The sequence below is a fragment of the Protopterus annectens genome, chromosome 1.part0 (assembly GCF_019279795.1).
Source record: "Protopterus annectens isolate FY-2018-M chromosome 1.part0, PAN1.0, whole genome shotgun sequence".
Lineage (NCBI taxonomy): Eukaryota > Metazoa > Chordata > Ceratodontiformes > Protopteridae > Protopterus > Protopterus annectens.
Genome location: NC_056725.1, coordinates 1,330,788,072 through 1,330,801,016, shown reverse-complemented (window position 1 = coordinate 1,330,801,016; position 12,945 = coordinate 1,330,788,072).

Genomic DNA, 12,945 nt, shown 5'->3' with positions numbered 1-12,945 from the left:
GCATAAAGGACGGGTTGGTTCATAAGGAAACTCTGTCCTGATGGAAGATGATAAAAGGCTGGACAGCCATGAGAGCCTGTAATTCTGAAACTCTACGAGCTGAGGTGATAGCCAGAAGGAAAGCTGTTTTCCCGGACAAATATTGCAAATCTGATGAAGCAGCTGGCTCAAAAGGAGGCAGGGTCAGTTTTTCCAGAATGAAATTAAGATCCCAAGCAGGTATTTGTTGTTTCCTTGGAGGTCTTAAATTCTTAGCCCCTCTGAGGAACTGTCTTAAGAGAGGGTGAGAGAATAAAGGTGGATCAGTGTTGTATTCTGCAGAAATGGCTGAGGCATGGATTTTGATGGAGGAGAAAGAAAGTCCACTGCTTAGCAGTTCAGTCAAATATTGTAGTATTTGTGGTAAATTCAGTTTTCCAGGGTCCTGGCCCTTTTCTCATTCCAGGTACAAAAACGTTTCCATTTTATGGAGTAAGCTTTTCTAGTTGATGGCCTTCTGGCCTCCAAAATGACATCCTGCACCTCCTTGGAGAGTAGGGCCTGCTGTAATGCTAAGGAATCTTCCATGCGGCTAGATTGAGTGTTTTTAGTTGACTGTGAAGAGTTTTGAAGCTGTGTTGAGTCAGAAGAAGAGGCATTAGAAGCAGGGTCCATGGTGGGGAATGCGTCAGGCTCCTCAGGAGTGGGTACCAGTGTTGTCTTGGCCAGTCCGGAGCAATGAGGATCATCTTTGGTCTGTCTGCTCTGGTCTTCAATAGTACTTTGGGCAGCAGAGGAAGAGGTGGGAAGGCATAAACTGTCATTGATGCCCAGCTGAAAGAGAGAGCGTCCACTCTCCAGGCCTTTGGATGGAAGATCCTTGAGCAGAATTTTGTCAATTGATGATTTTTGTGGGAGGCAAATAGATCTATGTCTGGCCGTCCCCATTCTTGTATTATTTCTGTAAAAACTTTTGGATGCAACTTCCATTCGTGTGGATCTGTCATATTCCTGCTTAGGTTGTCTGCCAGCGTGTTTTCCTTGCCTGGCAAGTACTGTGCTTGTAGTTCCATTTGTAAGTCCATGGCCATGTTCCAAAGTGACATGGCCAGTCTGCATAGGGGGTAAGAATGTGTTCCTCCCTGCTTGTTTATGTACCACATGACTGCGGTGTTGTCCGTTCTTATCAAAAGTTGACCTGGTTGTAGAAAGTTCTTGAAAGCTATAATAGCATTTATTACTGCTAGCATTTCTTTTTGATTGATGTGAAGGTGCTTTGCTTTTTGGGACCATTTGCCCTGAATGCACCGATCTGTCATGTGCGCCCCCCAGGCGTAGTCCGAGGCGTCTGTTGTGATGACTTGATTTGCTTGAGGCTTGCTGAAAGGAAGACCTGTGTTTGTTTGGCATGCTTGAGCCCACCACAGAAATTCCTTTTGCAGACATGGAATTAGTGGTATTATTGTTTCCAAACTGTGGCTGTGTTGAGACCATATGCTTTTCGGATACCATTGTAGTTTCCTCATATGCAGCTTTGCACATGGGATTAGTAAGATGCAAGATGCCATGAATCCCAGAGCCTGCAGGATTTTCCTTGCAGTAAGCCTGGTGCAATTTGCTAGTGTTCTGAAGTATTGGATTAGTTGCCCCTGCTTCTCTGGCGTGAGGTAGGCCATCTGGGTGTTTGTGTCCATGTTGGCACCCAGGAAAATTATCTTCCGAGTGGGTATTAGTCTTGATTTCTTTTTGCTGACTGTGTATCCCAGAGAGTTCAATAACATTATTACATAAGCCAGATGTTTCAGAAGGATGTGTCTGCTGTCCGCTTGGATCAGGCAGTCGTCCAAATAGGGATATATTTGTATCCCTTGAAGTCTGCAGTAGGCAATTACTGATGCCAGGCATTTTGTGAATACTCTGGGCGCAGTAGATAAGCCAAAGGGCAATGCAGATAATTGATAATGAGTTGAACCTGCAAGAAATCTGAGGTATCTCCTGCAATTTTGTCTGATTGGGACATGCAGGTATGCCTCCTTGAGGTCCAATGTTACCAGCCAAGACTCCTTGCCCAGCATGGGAAGAAGCTGCTGTAGAGTGAGCATCTTGAATTTTGGTATGAGTAGAAATGTGTTTAGGATGGATAGATCCAGAATAGGTCTCCAATCTTTTCCCTTCCTTGGCACCAGAAATAGCCTGGAATAAAACCCTTGACCTTGTTCGTGCGTAGGTACCTCTTGAATAGCTTTTCATGTTTATGAGATCTGTAATTTGCCTTTGTGCCTCTGCCCTTTGATTGTGTGGCAGGTTTGGCATGCCTCTCATTTTTGGAAGGGTGTGAAAATGGAATTTGTAGCCTCTGTTTACAATGTCCAGGATCCATTTGTCCTTTGTGACAATATGCCAATTTTTTGAAAATAATGCCAGCTTTCCTCCCAAGGGGGCTGCCATTTGAGATCTGGTTGGCATGCAAAGTGGAAAGTCATTGGGTTTGCTTTCTGATAGATTGCGAGTTGTCCTCACCACCTCTTTGTGTAGGAGCTTGCCATTGTCTGCCTCTGTACGATCCTTGGGATTGTCCTCTGCCCCTCGGGCGCCTGTATCTGCCTCTTTGGGGTCTGTCTGTGGCAGGAAAGGACCAGTTTTTGGAAGGCCAATTTCTACTAAAACGTGGGGTTGAACCTGTAGAAATTCTTTCACAGTTTGCATTGATTTAGCCTTTTCCTCCATTTTCCTTAATACCTCCTCAGCATTAGCACCAAATAGTACATCCTTTTGAAGAGGAGCGCCTAGTAATTTAGCTTTGACATGATCAGGTAAGGCTTGTTCCTTAAGCCAGGCATGCCTACGTATGACTGATCCTGTAACAGCAGCTCTGCATGAGGCCTCTAGAGCATCAAAACCACATTGTAAGGTATGCTTACCCACTTGTTCTGCACTATGCATCAAGTCCTGCAACAACTTCAAGTCTGGTTGTTCAGGTTGTGACATTTTATTTTTTAATTGTGATAACAAAAACTGTTGGTATTTTAGCATATGAAACTGACATTTTAAGGCCCTCATAGATAAGGTAGCCGAGGTATATACCTTTTTTCCCCACCTTTCTAAGAATCTGGAATCTCTCTCGGAAGGCAATGGATTTTTAACAATGGAAGCCTTAACTCCCTTGGGGCCCTGTGAGATGGTTTCTGGATCAGCAGCATGGCTCTTGTATAGAAATTGGTGTGAGTCAGGGACCCTGTAGTACCGGTCAGGCTTAACTGGAGCTGGAGGTAGAGAGTCCGGGTTAAGGCAGGCCTCCGAGTAAACATCATCTAGGATGTCCAAGACAGGAGGTATAGCCAAAGGCCTGTGCTGAGGAAGCAAGAGAAATTCCCTGAGCCTTTTCTTGGAATCAGAATAATCCTGGCCTTCCCAGTGGAAGTGTTCCCTTAAGGTATGCAAAGTTTCCCCAAATGAGTAATCCTCAGGGGGATACAGAAGGATGGACTCCTCCATCAGAGTCTTCAAAAGGGGAGTAAGAATGTTCCTGATCATCAGAGTGCTCTGAAATAAAGGAGCCCTGATCAGAGGAGGGGGAATCTTCCTCCACTCTAGGCCTTTTGTCCGGAGGGGCTGAGAACCTCTGATAAGAGTAATTAAATCCTCAGCCATTTTAAGCATCTGTTTCTTAGGCATGGGGCCTGGAGATGGGCCCTGTGCAGCTGGTCTCTTAGAGTGCATGGTTGCTTTAGACTTAGTGAAAGCCTTGATAGAGAAAGAAGAGGAAGGTCTGAAGACACCTTGAGTGGAGGTGGACCTGTCCACATTCTGAGTTTCAACGCCGACAGTGGCTTCGGTATCTGTAGTCGGGGTGTGGGAGGAGGAGCCTGCGACCTCGGGTACAGGAGACACCGTCAAAGGCAGGTCGTCGGTAGGCAGGGGCTGCGTAGGCGCCTCACTGAGAACCGGACCACGTGTAGCCGGCTTTGGCGTGGTGTCGGTAGAGGCCGCGGACCTCGCACGTCAGTCCTTGTCTTTTCGTTTTTTAGACAAAACCGGAGTTGGAGTATCCGACGACATAGTATAGTTAAATGCTTTTCCAAAATAATGCTGGGCGAACTCCGCCCGATGCTTAATAGTGCGTTTGTTGAATGTAGCACAAAAGCGTCAGGCCGAGACCTCGTGGTCTGGGCCTAAACAAGGTATACAGAGGGAATGGAAATCCTTATGCGGTATTTGCTTCCCACAAGAAATAAAATTATTAACTTTGTCTGACATCGGTCTGAGGCAAGAAAAGGTTCCCCAAGGTTTCCAAATTTTCGTAATCTCAGGAGCTGGCCGACCGGCACTTGCGAACTGCTTCTGCTTCAGGCACCACGCAGCAAGAAAGACTGAAGAAAATGGCGTCAGCTGGTTCCTTTATACCCCTGTCGCACTGACGTCAGGGAAGAAGCGACGACAACCGACGCCGGACCTAGACTTTGGAATTCGGCCGACCGAGGACCCGCCTGACGGCAGGAGAACTCATCTGTGAGGACTGCAGCTGTATGCACGATGAACATCTGGGTGGCTGTGCCTGTAGGAAATCCTTAACTGTCTGCATGGATTTCGCTTTATCCTCCATTTTCTTCAACACCTCTTTTCCTTAACATCAAATAAAGTATCATGCTGCAATGGAGCGTCCAATAATTTTGCTTTAACATGATCAGGCAGATTCTGTTCCTTTAACCAAGCATGCCTTCTAATGACAGAACCCGTAACAGCAGCCCTGCAAGAGGCCTCCAGTGAATCAAAACCACATTGCAAAGTATGCTTTCCCACTTGTTCAGCTGCATGCAATAAATCCTGCATTTCCTTGTTATCAGAACATTCAGAATTTGTCAACATTTTCTGTTTAAGCAGTGACATTAATTATTGCTGATATTTAGGCATATGAAATTGACAATTTAAAGCCCTTACAGCCAAGGTAGCAGAAATGTAAACTTTTTCCCCCCATCTGTCCAGTGCCCTAGAATCCCTATCAGAGGGGACAGGGATTTTTGCAGTGGAAGCCTTGACCCCTTTGGGACCCTGAGATATAGTTTCTGGGTCAGCAGTGGGGTTTTTATATAGAAATTTATGAGAGTCTGGGACCCTGTAGTATCTGTCTGGCTTTAGAGAGTCAGGAGACAGGCCGGACTCTGAAAATGCATCATCTACAATGTTTAGAACAGGTGGAATGGCAAGAGGTCTGTGCTGAGGTAGTAAAAGAAAGTCTCTGTGCCTTTTCTTAGATTCTGAGTAATCTTGGCTCTCCCAGTGAAAATGCTCCCTCATGGTATGCAGGGTTTCCCCAAAAGAATAATCCTCAGGAGGAGAGGCTGAAGGAATGGATTCTTCAGCATCAGAATCCTCGTACGGCGGAAAAGAGTATTCCTGTTCAGAAGAGGAATCAGAGGAAATTGAAACCTGATCAGAAGAATCATATTCTGTCTCTTGCCTAGGCCTCTTATCAGGCTGGGGATGGGAACCCCTGATCAAAGTAATTAGGTCTTCGGCCATTTTAAGCATCTGTTTTTTAGGCATGGAAGTCTGTGTAGGAGAATGCTGTACTTGTTTCTTTGTCTTTAGAACTGCTTTAGTGTTTGCCTTTGAAGCTGAAGTTGGTTTAACATATAACTGTGTAGGTCTGAAGACACCCTCAGAAGCCGATGCCTGCTCAGTGGCTCCGGACCCATCTGAGGGAATGGTTTCAGAGTGTCCAATACCTTGAGTATCCAGAGGCCTAGTCGGCTCCACGTGGGAGTCGGAAGCGGCCTGTGGCTCAGAGGTAGTGGGCGTCAGGGGCTGCGAAAGCACCTCACTGAGAACCGGCGAACCAGCGACTGGCCTAGCAGAGGCCTCGTTGTCGGTTTTGGACCTCGGATGCCTATCATTTTCCTTGTCCTTGCGTTTTGTGTAAACTCCGGTCATCGGCTGTTTCGATGGCATTATATAGTTAAATCTTCGGCCAAAGTAATGAAATGCAAAATCTAACCGACACTTAATAGTGCATTGGTTAAATCTAGAACAAAACCGACAGCTAGGAACGTCGTGGTCAGGGCCTAGGCAAGGAATACAGTAAGAATGAAAACCCTTATGAGGTATTTGCTTCCCACAAGAAATACAATTGTTAACTTTTTCTGACATCGGTCTAGAGCAAGAAAAAAGTTTCCCCAACGGGGTACGGAGCTTTAATGAAGACTTCGGTTCTGAAATTCGGATCTGAAAATCTCAGGAGTCGGCCGACCGACACTTCGAACTGCTTTTGCTTCGGGCACCGTGCGGCAAGAATGACAGAAGAAAATGGCATCGGCTGCATCTTTTATACCCCTGGCGCACTGACGTCGGGGAAGAGGCGACAACAACCAATGCCGGACCAAGACTTTGGAATTCAGGCCGACTGCGGGTAGCCTGCCAGCAGGATAACCCAAGAGTAATGACTGCAACAGTGAAACACGATGAACATCAAAGGTGTAGGAGGGAGGGGGCGAATACTGCAACAGAGAAGAGAAGGACATCTATGGTTATGGTAAGATTTTAGACAACTTTCCTTCCATATCACGCTGCAGTACTGCTAATGTAAGGGAAGAAAAGAAACAAATAGCTGTTTAGATTTTCAAATAACTTTAGTATTATCCAAATGCTATCTGAGCTGTTGTGCAAGACCAAGGTGTGAAGAACTTTCTCACTGGCATACTGTGAAGGAGGAAAAAGGGAAGGCAAATGAATATACTGAACTCACTGACCACTTTGGGCATAAAAGAAGGATTAATACGAAGAGACGCTAAGTCCCTGTGAAAAACTATGAAAGAAGAACAGCCATGAGAGCTGGAAGTTCAGAAACTCTCTTGGCAGAAGTAAGAACCAAAAGAAGTACAGTCTTCCAAGTACAATATTGTAAGGAAGTTGAAGTTTCAGGCTCAAAAAGCCAGAGTCAATTTTTCAAGAACAAAACTGAGGTCCCAGGAAGGCAGAATAGGCTTCCTGGGAGGCCTAATATGAAGGACACATATAAGAAACTGTCTGACCTCAAATCTGGAAGTCAGAGGGGGAGTCAAGTCAGACATGCAGACATTGCTGATAGGCAAGCTTTAACTGAAGAATCCCAACCCAGCATGGAGTAGATCACACTAATAAGGGAGGACCAGAAGAACCTAAGCAGAATGGTGACAGAGGCAAACAGAAAATCTCTTCCATTTGGACAAATATGATTTCCTGATAGTGGCCTCTTGCAGGACCCCAAGCACATCATCAGAAAAAATGTGCCTAAAAGGGATCAAAACCCTATCACCACAGCATCAATTGAAGAGTGGATGAGTGAGGATGGATAAGAGGCCCCCTTGTCTTGTATGGCAAGGTCCACCGTGAGATGTAACTTGTGGTGATTGCCCCTGGCCAAGTGAGAAAGAAGGGGGAACCAGTGTTGCCCGGGCAAAAAAGGGAGTCACCAGCAAGGTTTTGGGAGAGCCCTGCTGTTCTTGTGCAAGACTCTCAGAAACACATGAAGGGGAGGAAAAGCAAACAGAAACATCCCTGTCCAAGGAAAAGATAGTGCATTAACTTTCCAAGCCAGGGTACTTGGGGATTCTGAAACAGAAAAGATGAAGTCTTCCTTCCTAACAACCAGAAACATTCTGGAATAAAAAACCCTCCCTTCCTGGCCAGTGGAGGGGGTACAGCCTAAATGGTGTCCTTGATTAAAAAAGAATGAAGCACCTCTGGGAATAGAGGAAGCTGTTCTTGAGGAGGTGGAGAGATGCCCAGGAATGGAGGAAGAGATTTCCAAATCATGAAATATCCTCGGCAGATAATGGACAGAACCCAAGAGTCTGTTGTGATCCTTAAACAATTTGGAAGGGACAGGGGAAAAGGGAAGAAAATTGTGAAACGGAACATGGCTTGTCCTGAAAAGGATGTTTCTGAGAAATAGGGGTCTGTGTAGATTTAGCAGGAGGTATAGGTCTAGAACCCTTTTTACCCTTGAGCAGAGGGCGAGACCATCTGCGAACACTAGCAAATTTGGAAGGAAAGGGTAAATCCTCTGAAACTTGGGAATAGGAAAAACAAAAATATGTTTTAATTCCTGCATGGCTTTGCCCTTATCCTGGAGAGATTTAAAAAATGTAGCAGCAGCAGTACTGAAAAGATTACTTTATCCAAAGGAGCTACCTATAATTTGGCCTTAATGCCATCAGGTAAAGCCTAAAAATGAAGCTAAGAGCAATGCCTCAAAACAGAGACAAATGCAGCAGCCCTGGAAGAACCATCAGCTGCATCATAACTGCACTTAACAGAGTGGCAGGCAACTTGAGAGGTAGAACCCAACAAGGAAGGGGTCAAAGCCTTCTAGTCAGAAACAGGAAGGTCAGAAAGAACCTAAGAAAGAAGGGGTAAAACACACCTGGTCATAAGCCTATTAATTACCAGACTCATAAAAGACAGTGTGGCAACAGTATAGACATTTTTTGCCCAGCCTCTCCATGGTCCTATAATCCTTATCTGATGGAAGCAACTTGGTAAAGGACAACAACTTGGAGGGTTTGTCAGAGGAGATAGACACCATAGAAGGATCAGCAGAAATTTGCAGTCATCAGGCACCTTGTAAAGTCTGTTGGGTTTCTTAGGAGCTGGGGGCCGAGAATCAGGAGCTGTAGATGCTGATGAAAAGGTATTCAGGAGGGCAGCCATAACTGGAGGAACAGTACAAGGCTTGAGAGACTCCATTTGGAGAAGATCATAATACCTCTTCTGGATATTAGAAACCTGGGAATAAATCCAGTTAATGAATTTCATCATACAGGAAATAGTGTCCCCAAAGGAGAGGTCCTCTAAATAGGAATCTGAACTAATAAAATCCTCCTCCTCTGAACCAGAGTCCAAAGGTGAAGGGATCTGAGGAGATTAGACTAATGACTCTTCCCTCAAATCTTGATCCTCAGAGAAATCCTGCTCCCTAGGCCTCTTAAGAAACATGGAAGACCAGGGTGGAGCAGGCACAGAGACCCCCTGAGGGGGCTTTAAAGCCACTAAAGCATTAAACAACCCCTGAGTAAACTCATTCCATGCACATTGGTAATACTTAACTAGGAAAAATATACTTGGTTTTCCGTTTTTTTTCTGTGGGACATCCACACAAAAAACTCTAGGAGGGTTGGACTCTTGTCAACATCTCCTCACTGACTAAGATTTGTGGAATCCCCCTCAGTCCCTCAAAAATAATGAGCCAAGGTTCAGCCTCAACATCAGGAGCAGACGTTTGCAAAGCCTCTAGGATTTACAACAAGTCGAGCCATGCCAGCCTCAAATAGGGTCACAGCAGAGGAATCAACAGCAATGAACAGATGATCCTTTGTTCTTTCACTAGCCTTGAAAGAGACATCCAGGGTGGCCAGAGAGCAGCCATATCAGGCCGGAGTTTTTTGGCCTTTTTTCTTGGCTGACGGCTGATTCCCAGAATGAGAAGACTCCACCATAATAACCTGAGCCAACAGCTCAAACAAGGAGGAAAGGCAACTATGCAGGGTTTTATAGACAAATGCTTAGCAGACAGAACACTGTGTATGATCGTGGGAAGCACCCAAACAGACACTGGTCATGATAGTCTTTATGGGGAATCCGCCTCCCACACTGGCACTTTCCCTTTTTGGATGACAAACGCAATAACCACAACAAATAAAAGAAGAAACCCCAATGGGGCATTTAGCTGAAAACATGGTTTGATAACTAGCACAGTAGAGGGGAGTTCAGACTGATGTTCAACAATGGCGTTCAGGCAGGCGCAAAGAAGTTCTGAGATTGTGTGTGTCCATACATCACCTTTACGCCCTATGCCTTGAGCTGGAAGCATACGTGTGATGTACAATGCCTATACGTACTAAAGGCTTTGGTATACTGGCCAGACAATGGGCTGTCCTTGGCAGAAGTTCCCCTAGGAAAAGAATACTGCAAAAGTGATATGGAAGGACACCATCCATTTGTATAACAGAGTGAGACCAAACAGAAAATCGTTTCCATTTAGCTATGAAAAACGTCTGGGTAATAGGTTTCCTTGCCTCCTGAAGAAAGTACAGTCGTGTACACTTGCCATAAATGGAGATGTTCGACTGTATCCACTGTTGCAGTCATAACTGATGGGATTTCCTACCATGGAAGCCCTTGGTCAGCCCGACTACCAGAGAATTTTCTCCTCCTCCTCCTATAGACAGCAGATGGCCTGAATGATGTAAAGATGTCTGGGTGTAAAGGGAGTCAGCCAGCACTATAACCTCAGTACTTTCCTGCCCTCAACAGACAAGAGCCCCTAAGAGATCTCTAAAATTAAGAGCCTAAGTTCAGAAAACTCCAGAATATACACACAGGAGGAGGAAACAACCTGGAACTAGAGAGGAGAATGCCCACCCCAAACTCACGAAGCAAGAGGGGAAGGAGGGTGGGAAAGAATACTGCAACAGTGAATACACACTAACGTCTGCATTTATGGTAAGTGCACACAATTTTACTATGTTCTACGTGTTTCACTGTTGCAATAATAACTGATGGGATGACTCCCAAAACTGAAAGGAGGGTGGGTGGAGAGTTTATGGTGGGAAAGTACGCCCTGAAAGATGGCAGTGGCAAATCCCACTCTGGACTAGGAGAAGATTGGAAGGTGATAATGTTTGGTGAACATATGCACCGTGGTCCAAGTAGTGGCTTCTAAAACGTACCCAGTGGCCACCCCTTTAAGAAAGGCTGTATATGCAGCAGTAGTGGAGTATGACCTCACAAGATCTGGTGGCTCTGTTCTATGATGGCTGTAGCCCAACAAGATACAGTTGGAAATCTACTTGGAGACTGATTGTTTAGAAACTGGTCTTCCCTCACAGCTGTGGGAAAATGACACAAAGTTGGTCAGACTTCCTGACATTTTTTTGTTCTGTGTAGTAACAGAGTTGCCTGTGAAAACCCAGAGTATGAAGGATTCCTTTCCCACTTGTTTTGAGGGTTAGAAAGATTGTAGTCAAGTAAGTGGATGGTCTGATTTAAAGACATCTCAGTAACAACTTTAATCATAAAGGAAGGATTTATTCTATTCTAATGGCACTCTGTCAGGGTGGAAAGTGATGAAATGTTCCACACATATAAGGGTCTGAAGCTCTGAAACCCTTCGAGATAAAGTAATGAAATTGCCAATGCCTTCAATTCCTTCCTTCTTTATTGACACCATTAACTCTCTGGCCTCTCACATTTCCATTGATAATTCTAGCATCCCTGATCTCTCATCTTCCAATCTTCCAACCTTTAAACTACAACCCATCTCTACCACCTTTATCCAAAAATGTATCCAAAAACTTAAACCTTGCACTCCCTCTGCTGACCAGCTTCCATCTGAATTCCTTCAAAAAGCAGCAAATGAAATAGCCTATCCTATATCCATCCTCATAAACAGAACTATTAGTGAAGAAACCATTCCTGATATCTGGAAAATCTCTTATGTTATCCCCTTACACAAAGGAGGTAGTTCTAATGAGTACTCTAATTATAGGCCCATCGCACTTTTGTCACCACTAGCAAAAATTATGGAAAAATGTGTACATTATCAGCTAATGAACCACCTAACTAAACATAACATACTTACTAATTGCCAACATGGTTTTAGACCATTTCACAGTACTACCACTGCACTCCTATCCTTCACTGACTTCATTAACAAAAAACGTAATAACAATATTCTATCATCAGCTCTATTTATAGACCTGTCTAAATCCTTTGATATGGTTAACCACCCCTTGCTCATAAGAATTCTGAAATCTCTTTCCTTAGAACCCAAGTCTATTCACTGGTTTACCTCCTACCTCAACAACAGGAAACAGGCAGTCCTCTGGGATAACAAACTCTCTTCTCTTTTACCAATCTCTCTTGGTGTCCCCCAAGGCTCTATTCTTGGTCCGCTTCTATTCTCCTTATTTATAAATGACCTTCAAGTAGCAATACTCCAGACCACATGCATACAATATGCTGATGATTCCACACTTATCTGTTCTGCAAAAACCATCTCAGAATTACAAACAATTACACAAAATGTATTTAACACTGTAGAGTCATGGTTCTTAAAACGTCTGCTTTTAAATGCTAAAAAAAAACAAACTCCTCCTATTTAAGCCCACTACTAAGTCCCCCCATTAAAATTCTCTATCTCTTCCAGTAATGGCACCCGTATATCACCTGACTCTACCACCAAGCTGCTAGGTGTCATGATAGATAACTGCCTTACCTTTGATAGTCACATCAATAATACTATTAAAACTGTAAATAGAAAGCTGGGCTCCTTTTACAGAATCAAAATGTTTTTAACTCCTACAGCCAAAGCTACACTTGCCCACTCTCATCTTATTTCTACTCTTCTCTATGCGTCACCTATTTACACCAACCTAAAGAAAAATAATCTTTCGAAGCTGTCTAATACTTATAATAGTATAGCTAGATTTGTTACCGGAAATCAATTTAGAACTCATCATTGTCTAAACCTACAACAACTTCACTGGCTTGAACTAGAAAACTTGTTCCTTTCCCAACTTACCTTTGTCCATAGGATTTTCTACCATCCTAATAATACACCAATACTATCCAACCTTTGTACTCCTTATGCCAACCTCAGTTCACTTCGCTCCTCAAATAAACTTCTAGTAACCTTAACTAAAACTAACAACTGTGCTGGTGACTCCCTTTTCTCTAACACCATTGGTAAGTATTGGAATCATCTTCCGACTGAACTAACTTCCATTCCATCCCAGGTTCTCTTTAAGCAAAAACTCAAAATAATATACCTTAATAATCACTGGTTATGCTCTTGCTTTAACCCTGATTAAAACTATGTCTACCTCCTTTTCTTTCCCGCCTTCTCTCCCTGACACCTCTATTTTTTTTTTTTTTTTACTAGGACACTACCTTCACTTTAAAGGCTGTCCTTCCTTCTCCACTCTTTTC